Source organism: Dendrobates tinctorius, unplaced genomic scaffold (genome assembly GCF_039654945.1).
Source record: "Dendrobates tinctorius isolate UK_male_01 unplaced genomic scaffold, ASM3965494v1 ptg000004l, whole genome shotgun sequence".
Classification (NCBI taxonomy): Eukaryota; Metazoa; Chordata; class Amphibia; order Anura; family Dendrobatidae; genus Dendrobates; species Dendrobates tinctorius.
The window spans coordinates 13,480,158-13,491,665 of NW_027361672.1; positions in this window are offsets into that span (position 1 = coordinate 13,480,158).

Sequence of the window (11,508 nt, forward strand, 5' to 3'; positions counted from 1 at the left end):
AGAACGTCTATTAATCCCAAATCAAAATGATTTCAGGATTCTCTTTCCTAAATGTGAGAGACATTAGTTGTAATCTTTAGTTTTAGCTTCAAACTTTCCTGCCGGTCTATGTGTATGGGATGTTAGGGGACGAGGGAGCCATGATGTACATAATGTATAACTTCCTTGGTGTTATTAATAACGAGTCTCAGCCATGATGGAAGAATTGCTCCTCAGTTTGACGCTAATGTGAGACGTCACACAGCCGCATATAAATATTCTGATTATTACCTCAATCCTCCATGACACCTGAAGAGGGATCAGGTCTCTATTGTTGGTTTCTATTCAGATTAGGGGACCTGGTGGATTGCTATTGCCCTGTATGCAGACAAAGTTTTCTGAGGTGTTAAAAATGACAAGTTTCAGGAAATGCTGCCCTTTTGGACAATTTTTTAATTGGTTTCTCATTTCCTGATGGAAAAATATTCAGAATTGAGAGTCCTCAGTGGTTGATACCTTTTAATGGCTAACTGAAAAGATGGCAACACATTGCAAGCTTTCGAGACTACTCAGGTCTCTTCATCAGGCTTGTCAATGCCTGATGAAGAGACCTGAGTAGTCTGGAAAGCTTGCAATGTGTTACCATCTTTTCAGTTAGCCATTAAAAGGTATCAACCACTGAGGACTCTCAATTCTGAATATTTTTCTATCTACTGGCTAACACGGTACAAAGATATACATCTTTCCTGTATCATTTCCTGATGAGCATCCTGAAGCAGTTTCAAAAAATTTTGGAAGACTCCTTTTCCTGAAGCATTGCTTGCAGCATTTTACATCGACAGTGCCTAGTTTGGAGAGGTTTCAAAGATGTGACATGCGCCTTCTTATTTCCACCATGTGTTTTGTTGTTTTGTTATCCCCTCTCCAGGTAAGAAAAAAAAGCCAAAAACCCCTCCTCATATGAACAGCAAAAGTGGATTTAACCATAGAATTTTATTTAAAGAGTTCTCCAAGAGTATTTGAAGCATTTTTTGAAGAAAATTTTGATGACGATCCACTCCCCTCAAAAAAAAACAAAAAACTTCACAAACAACTGTGTGTGCCTATTGGCTGAGGGGATGGATCTGATTCTTCACTTTATCTGTATTCCATTTACCAATACACAGTCTGGCCATGTGGACAAAATGAGTGACTTTCTCACATTTCATATTCATTGTGCACTCGTGTAGACAGGGACTCCTGTCATTTTCCTTTACCACTCATTCATTTGTTTTGAATACTTGTCATTTTACAAATTTTATTTTCCGTCATTGTAATGTGCTGCGGATGCAGAATATAATGGGAAGTGCGTTGTTAATTTTATGCTCTCCATAAAAAAAAACACAGAAACCGCAAAGCTAATGCAAAAAATGAGTTATTTATGTTACATTATGCCATCAAAGCATTGTTTTAAACATTTACATTTGTTTCTGAAATCTAATTATGGGTGGCACCTGTGACATCATGACTGCCACTAGTCGATTTCAATATGATTAATGAAACAGGTATGACTAAGAACCTCTATCTGAAATCAGTCAGTGGTATCTGATGTGAGTTAGCTTTTTACTCCTATTTTTATTTTCTCAATCAATTTTACACATTACAAGGAAAAAAATGTTGTCAAGAACTTTGTCCATATCATTGCTTAACACTTTAGTGACCGAGCCAATTTTGACCTTAATGACCAAGCCAATTTTTACAATTCTGACCAGTCACTTTATGAAGTTATAACTCTGGAACGTTAACATATCCCACTGATTCTGAGAATGTTTTTTCATGACATATTGTACTTCATGTTAGTGGTAAAAATTTCTTCAGTAAGACTTGCGTTTATTTATGAAAAAAATGGAATTTTGGCAAACATTTTGAAAATGTTGCAATTTTCAAACTTTTAATTTTTGTGCTCTTAAATCGGAGAGTCATGTCAGACAAAATAGTTAATAAATAACATTTCCCAAATGTCAACTTTACATCAGCACAATTTTGGAAACATAATTTTTTTTGTTTTGAAGTTATAAGGGTTAAAAGTTGATCAGCGATTTCTCATTTTTCTAACAAAATTTACAACACCATTTTTTTATGGACCACATCACATTTGAAGTGACTTTGAGGGGTCAATATGACAGAAAATACCCAAAAGTGACACCAGTCTAAAAACTGCACCCTCCTCAAGGTGCCCAGAACCACATTCAAGAAGTTTATTAACCCTTCAGGTGCTTCACGAGAACTACAGCAATGTGGAAGGAAAAAATATAATTTAACTTTTTTCACAAAAAATTTACTTTAGACCCAAACATTTTTATTTTCACAAAGATATCAGGAGAAAAATGACCACAAAATTTGTTGTGCAATTTCTCCTGAGTACGCCAATATGCCATATGTGATGGAAATCCACTGTTTGGGTGCATGGCAGGGCTCAGAAGGGAGGGAGCACCGTTTGACCTTTTGAATGCAAAATTTGCTGGAATCGATGGCGGGCACCATGTTGCGTTAGGAGACCCCCTAATGTGCCTAAACAGTGGAAACCCCCCAATTCTAACTCAAACCCTAACACAGCCCTAACCCCAACACAACCTTAACCCCAACACCAACCCTAACCGCCAACATAATCATAAACCCAACCCTAACCCCAATACAACCCTATCTCTAAAACAACCCTAACCCCAACTATAACCCCAACACACCTCTAACCCCAACCCTAACCCCAACACAAGCCTAACCCCAACCCAACCTTAAGCCCAACACAACCTCAACCCTAGCCCCAACTCTAACCCTAACCCAAACGCTATCTTTAACTGCAAAGATTGGAAAAAAAAATATATTTTATTATTTTGACCTAACTAAGGGTTGACAAAGACGGTGATGATTTACTTTTTTTATTTTGATCACTGTGATAGGGTCTATCACAGTGATCAAAATTAACCAACAGGAAAAATCTCCTATTGTTGCCGGGTGCCGGCCGGCAGATCTCAGCGGTCGCACTGCGCATTGCGCCCGCCATTTTCTTCCACGATGATGAAATTGAGGGCCGGAGATCAGAACAGAAGGATCTGGAGATGACAAAGGTACCGGGGGGGGGGGCTAGATCATATCAGAGGAGAGAGAAATGAATGGAAAACCGAACTTTTTTTGTGATCGATATTAATCAGTGAATAACAGCGATCACGTGACAGGGGATGATAAAAAAAAAAGATATGAATCATGTTTTCCGGGTCTCAGCTACCCCCGGTAGTCGAGATCTCAGAGATTTTCCGACGCTGGGGGGGTACTATACACTTACACTTTTTACAGACTGTTAAAAATTGGCGCTGAGGAATAAATATTCTTAACTGTTGCCATTAAAAGGCGTATGGGCTGTCATTAAGGGGTTAAAGGAGTTTTTTGCTCTGAGAAGACAAATCTGCCGTCACTCATTGTGACTGCAGACTGCCAAATTGTGACAGTGTATATATCATACTCCACAGGATATGCCATAACTGTCTGATAGATATGGTTGGCTCCCTTCTTCTACATTTACAGGAGTGCTAGATGAGGTCCCATTTTCTAAGTAGTTGAGGTTTCTGGTAGTGAGACCCATATCTCTTCGACTTCTATGGCATATGCTGTGAAGTTCTCTGTATTCATGTTCAGACATACCCTGCCCACCCAGCTTTCTCCCAATGTGCAGTCAGTGTCAGACTGGGGTGCCAAGGGTCCACCATTAACGAACTCCAGGGTCCTACTTTCCAGCTACATGCAAATGCGACATTATCCTCATCACATTTATGTTGAATCTATTTTTATTGAAAAATCAAAATGACAAAGATAACATACAAGACATCAAACATTGTACACCAAGCCGTGCAAGGTCGCAGTATAGTCAGCCTCGTATAAGACCGAAACATCTTCTGAGACAAGGGCTCGTAATGTCTCAGTGGGATGAATGTTGGTATAGGGTTCATATGCACTACCATGTACAAAAATCAATCCAAGTAATTGGCACAATAGGTTGATAAACTCAACTATATAAACATTCGTTATACATTACTTATGTGCAATGGAACAGGCTGGAGAGATGTCATTCCTCCCCAAGTATCATCTAGTACAGTAGTAGTATATAATGGTCAGACGCAAAGTATTTTAATGAAATAAAACACTAAACACCATTTCCCATCATATTTTTCTGCTAATCCATGTGACGCCCTCGATCACCTGTAATAAAATAAATAATAAACCAACAGTATACTACCTGTTCCGACATAATCCTTTTAATAACGAGTGTCCCAAGATGATCTCCCCTATAGAGCTCTCTACAGGGCCTCCAGTGACACACTGACAGGAGAAAATGGTTCCTGCAGTGATATCACTGAGGGTTCACTGGAGTTCATGCTCTTACTTTACGGCACTGCTGCGTGAGAATTTTCCCACACAGCTGTGCCGCAAGTGACAACCTGAACTCCATTGACATCTGATGGCGGAGTGATACACTGTGGGAGGATACCTGCCGTCATTGTATCATCGGAGCCCCAAGTTTTCTGGAACTGAGGTTGTAGATGCATCTAATTGCCTATCAGTGCTAGTAATACAAAAGAAGATTAGCTATTTAAATACAAGGGGAAAGTTTACAGGATTAGTAATGGATAGGTATCTTATTGACGCCTCTCCATTACTAATCTGGGCTTGATGTCACATTACAATACAAAGGTGACATCAACCCCACAAATATTACCCCATATGCCACCACTACATGGCAATGGGAAGAAAGAGGCTAAGTGCCGGAATTGGTGCATCTTAGAGATGCGCAATTTATGGGGTGGCTATTTTAATAGCCAGTAAAGGCTAAATATACAGCTGCGGGCTGATATTCATAGCCTGGGAAGATTCATGGGTATTAACCCCTTCCCAGGCTATAAACATCGGCCCCCAGTAGCTGGCATTCCCTCTCTGGTGTAGAAAATTGCGCGGGAGCCTAAGCCAATTTTTTTCTTAATTATTTTTTAAATTAAACAGAAATTGCATTTAAGGCCGGGGTCACACTTGCGGGAAACTTGCACAAGTCTTGCGTCTCAATACCCGGCACTGCTGCTTGCACTCGGGTCCGGAGTCTGCGGCTGCATGTAATTCTATGCAGCTGTCGTAGTTGCTTTTCGTTCTGACCCAAAGTCAGGTAAGCTAGATCACCAGTGAGTCCAGATTAGGAGTTTTTGTCCTTAATTTACAAGCGCTTGGAGACAAAGGAGACTGCTCACACACAGGCCGTGGGCAAATCACTTTATCTGACGTAATGAAATACAAGGCATCTTTTATACCATTTACAACAATATGTAATTCTATGGGGCTCATGTGGCCCCCCACCATAACCCACCATCACCTCAGGGTCGTACCTTGTTTACAATGTACCCAGAACATGTTGTTACTGACTATTGAGAACATATATGATAAGAAGCATTTTTCCCTTGAAGAGGAGACAGGCAAACTGCAGCGTCATAAGAATAAATGAAAGGCAAAAGGCAAATCAAGAAATAAAGGCAGTTAGGCTTTTAAAGACAAATCAACAACCCTTCTATATCAATTTCCCCCTTTTGTAAATGGCATAACCTTTGCCACAGGGTCAGCTGATGTCCACAAAGGAGCTACTGTCTCATGGGTCTAGTACCCATAAGGGGGCTTCCTACCTGCTTCGCCCATCCACCCTCAGTGTGGACACTCACTTCCCCATCAGCAATGGCTATCTGGGGTCTATGATACACTACAAAAGGTTCAGCCTTAGATTCTTTTTTCACACATACATTATTCAGTAGCTTAAGTAATACATATATTAGCGCTTTTACGGCTACATAAAACAATAAGCAAAACAACAAAATTTGCATACAAGTCTGTACAATGCCAAAAATCCATCCTGCAAGGCCATTAAACCAATTTGCTGGATTTAGAAAAGAGAATGTGTTACCCCACCAGGAGTGTCTGTTTGCACTGTGTTGTTTTAACCATTGGTCTCTAAGTTCACCTATTTTGTCCATACTGGCTCTGATCTGGAGATTGCCAGCAAGGTAGATATAATTACAACAGGTGGGACCAATTATTTGACACATTCCTCCTTCTTTTGCTGTCAGGTACTCTAGTACTATAGTATGTTGGTTAGTAACTATGATTAATTGTCTCTGTATTGTATTAGTTTCATTAAGAACTTCAAGAGTGCAAACTCCTCTTATGTCTGGGCTCACCCACCTGTAGGCACGATGTCCGCAAACCAAGAATACTCCTTCAGGGAGAACACAAACGTGACCAGGGGACTGTATATATTGGTATAAACTCAAAAGTCCTGACATAGGCTTATGGGCACACCAAGTATTATTCATTTGTTTCCCACTAATACCAGATGTACATTTACCCCTTTCTTTCCTTATTATTTTACCTGTGGATGCTTTACAGTCTTCAACACCATCTTGCTCCACCGTCTCATTAACCTGTGTTTGATCATGAGTGTATATACGGAAGCAATTATTGTCCTCACCACAGGTATTTGCTCCAGTGTGTTGAAGACTGAACCACAGTCCATCATTGGGAATGGGGTCTGAGTGAGGGATTTCAGTCCTCCTCCTGGCGACCATATTTCCGACATCTGAATCATATTCCCGCCACCACATTTGTACCTTAGGCCGCGTTATATTAAACTGAAACCAGGGATTAGCGGCCCATCCGATTATAGCCAATGAGGCAGATATATCGCGGGGCACATCTTTTCCCCAAAACCTAGATTGAGTCAAAGTCTCATTGTGTATGCAGTGTGGGGTTAATTCCTGCCATGGCTCCAGAGGTAAGGCTAAGTATGGCATAGTCCTTGCAGATACTGGGCTGTGTGTACAGGTCCAACAGTCTTTCGGTTTCTGTCCTTCCATGTTCTTTATAAGAAGAGCATGATGCCGAAAAAGTTTGTTGTCCCAGTCAGCATTTAAGAGTTTATCCTGTGTCTCTGTAGAGTGCAGTAACCCTGTCACTGCCAGCAAGGTGATTAGGAGAACAGTCATTCTGCTGTTGAAAGGACCTTCTTGCAGTGACTGGCGTGGATCCAGGTGGGCTTTCCCTCAAGTTTTACTGAGGTGGATGTGGTCAGCTGGACTTGCAAGGGGCCATCAAATCGTGGGTCCAGGCTCCTCACGTGTCTGCGTATAACCACCCAATCACCTGGATTCAGCTGATGCACATCTGCACTTTCATTAGGATCTGGAATGGATGAGAACGGTCTTTTCTGCAAGGCCTGGACATAGACTGTCATAGCACTGTGTTGCATTTGTAGCGCCTGTGGGAAGTACAGAACAGTCTTTGGTGCACTACCAAACAGGACTTCAAAGGGAGACAAGCCTGTCTTTCTATTTGGAGTGTGTCTGACTGAAAAGAGTGCAAGAGGCAAGCACTCTACCCAGCTCTTTCCTGTCTCTGCCATGGCATTTTGAATTTTCAGTTTAAGTGTCCCATTTAGTCTTTCCACTTTCCCACAACTTTGTGGCCTATATGGTGTTTGAAATGCTTGCTGTGCACCCAGGGCCTGCATGACTTCCTTCATTATTTCTCCTGTGAAGTGTGTACCCCTATCGCTTTCTACGGTTTCTGGGACACCATACCTGCAGATCAATTCTTTCATCAGTTTGTCTGCAGTCATTTTAGCATTTGCACATCTTACCGAATAGGCTTCCGGCCAACCAAAGAAGAGATCTACACATACTAGGACGTATTCATACACTCCTACCTTTGGTAGCTGTATGTAGTCAATCTGCAGTCTCTGAAACGGGTAGAGAGGCCTAGGTGTCGCTTTCTTAGGGACTTTTACTGTTTTACCTGGGTTGTGCTGTGCACAGATGAGGCATGATTGCACAAGCTTCGCGGCTGCGTAACTGAAACCAGGAGCGATCCAGTAGGCATCTACCAAGGCACACATGTGACTTTTTGAGGCGTGAGTGGGGCTATGTGTTGCTTGCGCCATGATTGGGAACAGGGACTTTGGTATGCACAATTTATTCTTATTCTCCCATACTCCGTTCGAGTTCAGCTCAGCTCCCAGTCTCCCCCAGTGTTCCTTCTCTGTTTGGGCAGCTTGTTGCTGGAGAGATTTCAGGACATCTAGGCTCAGTGTGGCTGGAATACGCTGACTCCCCGCCACCGTCCACTGCTCCCTAGGCCGCCTTGCTGCTACTTTAGCAGCCTCGTCCGCCCTTCTGTTGCCCTCTACCTCCACGGAGTCACCTTTTGTGTGTGCTTGCACCTTGACAATGCCAACCTGGACTGGTAACATCAATGCCTCCATTAATTGTTTCACCAGCTCTGCATTTTCAATGGGCTTACCGGCTGATGTAAGGAACGCTCTGCTTCTCCAGATAGTGCCATAATCATGGGCTATTCCCCATGCATAATTCGAATCTGTGTAAATATTAGCGACTTTACCTGCAGCGGCTCTACACGCCTCAGTGAGTGCCTTCAACTCTGCCTCCTGTGCCGACATGTGAGGAGAGAGTGGTTCCGCTCGGATTACCTCATGTGAGGATACTACTGCATATCCAGTGTAGAATCGTCCATCCTGGTGGTATCTGGAGCCATCTACAAAAAACTCAAAATCTGCATTAGGAACAGGCTTTTAATGAACGTGTGCAAACCCAACTGTCTCCTGACTCATCAGTTCTATGCAGTCATGTTCATGCGTCATGTCAAAGTATTCTTCCTCACTTGCTAATATGGTCACCAATTCCCCCTTTTCTGAATCCACAGGCAGGAGGGTGGCTGGATTCAGAACGTTACATCTTTTGAGGGTGACATACTCAGGAATTAGTAGAGCACACTCAAGTCGGAGCTGTCTGGCCATAGACAGATGTTTTGGTTGAACTTGTACGAGTATGGAATGGATGTCATGTGGGGAATAGATTGTCAAAGGAAACATCAGTATGATCTCACATGCCTTTCCTAGTAGTAGTGCAGCTGCTCCTACCGCACGGACACACGTAGGTGACCCTCTGATCATTGGGTCTAATTGTGCTGAGTAGTAAGCTATTGGTCTCTGTTTCCCTCCATGTTGTTGTGTCAGTACTGCAGTAGCATGTCCTTCCTGCTCTGTGCAAAACAAGAAAAATGGCTGGTCATAGTTTGGAATGCCTAAGGCCGGGGCTGACACAATGAGCAGTTTGAGAGAATTGAAGGAATCAATTGCTTCTTGAGTGAGATCATAGGGGTCTGATGACAAGCAGTCATAAAGTGGTTGCATCATTTGTGAAGCAGACCTTATCCAAGGCCTGCAGTAGGTCACCAAACCTAGGAAGGTGCGTAGATGCTGATGTGACCTGGGTAGAGGGAGATTTTGAATTGCCTGTTTTCTGTCTTCAGTCAGGTGTCTCGTACCTTCGGCAATACAATGTCCCAAAATTGTCACCTTTTGTTTGCAATACTGTAATTTGTCACATGAGACCTTGCAGCCCTTTTCTGCTAAAAAAAACATAGCAAGGCAACTGTTGCTTCCCTGCAGGACGTCTGGTCCGGACAGCAGAGCAAAAGGTCATCCACGTACTGCAAAAGTATTACCTGTGGATGAGGTGGTTGCCATTGCTCAAGGACCCCTGCCATTGCTGTTGCATAGATGGTAGGGAAGTTCTTTCCTCCTTGTGGGAGGACTGTCCAACAATATTGTTTACCTTCTTGAGTAAAGGAAAAAAGATACTGACAGTCAGGGTGCAGGGGTACAGAGAAAAATGCATTTGCCAAATCAATGACTGTAAAACATGTTGCCGTTGCTGGGATCTGTGACAGTATTGTGTGTGGGTTAGGGACGATTGAGGTCACACTTTCTGTAACATCATTAATAGCCCTTAAGTCATGAACCATTCTGTAAGTGTCAGGAGAACCCTTCGGTCCTTTTTTCTTAATGGGATACAAAGGGGTGTTGCAGGGGGAAGAGCTTTGCACCAGAACCCCTGCCTTAACATACTCTTCAATATCTCTGCTCAGGGACATTGATTTGGCTAGGCTCAAGGGGTATTGCTTTAAACAAGGAGGAGTGGTTCCTTTTTTAAATTTAATCATGACAGGGGGAATGGGCAGCCGACCCACATCAGTTTTTCCCCTTGCCCAAATAGTGTCTGGCACCTGTCCCATTTCCTCATTCTCAGGCATTTTGGTGTCAGGTGTTAGTTTCACCGCTTTTGTCATATACACCACTGCTGCAATCTTACACAAACGTTTATCTGACAGGGGACTTGTGACTGTAATACCCTCAGGAGAGTACTGTATGGTGGCCTGGATCGGACTCAGCACATCTGCTCACAGTAAATTCATAGGGGTATTGTCACTAACAATAAGTTTTGTAAGCACCTCTTCGCTATCTCGTAATTTTAGTCTTATCTGTTTAGTCATAGGGGCTTATGTCACTTGCCCCTCTACCCCCATACATTCCACAATCTCATTAGTAATCATGTCTGGCATTATCAAATCTTTGTGTACCACAGTCCCGGCTGCCCCAGTGTCAATCAAAAATTCTGCCTCTTTCCCTCCCGGCATTGTTATGGTGGTCATCAAGGCAGGATCAGGTCCAGAGGGGACAAGAACAGGGCACACATTTGTCACTGGGTTGCCAGTTTCCTAGTCTGTATGTGGAGGAGGTGGACGATTGGTCTGCTTACTCTCCTTTATAGGGTTTTTGCAATTGTTGGCGTAGTGCCCATTCTCACCACAATTCCAGCACCTTACTGTTTCTATGTCCCTAGGTCCCTTGCTACGTCTCCACTGTTTTCCTCGTGTTCCAGCATACATGACAGGTCGTCTTATTGTCCTTGTTTGTTCAACTCCTTTAGCCACCTTCAGGAGATCTGTTGGATCTACATTTCTCCATTCAGGTCTGGCTGTCCGTACCGCGTCTCGTAAGCCTTTGCTCATACTGTCAATGAATGCATTTACGCATTTACCAGTATGTTAACGTCGAGTGGGCTTATGGGACTGTACCCCATGTCTGCCCATTTCAGCTGTAACCATCCAAAGTACATCTCTACACTCTCTCCTTTTTGCTGTGTCACGTTAGTCAGGAGTACAGACTGCTCTGATTGTTCCATTGTAGCCCATTGTTTTAGTGACTCACAGTACGTCTCCCCAGACCGTGCAGATTTATCATCCATGCCCCAAGCCTGATTCTTTGCCACATCTGTATGTGTCTTAATTAGATGTCCTAGTATGTCACCTGCCTTTAAACTCACCAACCTCTCTAAGTCTGCCCAGGTACACTTATATGTCCGCTGTATTTCCTTTATTTGTCTATAAAATGGGAATGGTTGGTTTTCAGGGTTAGGCAACTGCTTTAACATAGCCAGCTGGTCAGAGGGGCTCCAGGGATAATACACCTGCATCTTTCTTACTCTAGTCACCCTTCTAGGTCCTGATGGGGTTGGTCGTCTGGTGTCTACTGTCAGCTTACTCCTCAAAGGTCAATGTCCCTACTATCCACTAACCACACTATTATGTCAGCTTCTTATGTCACTACAT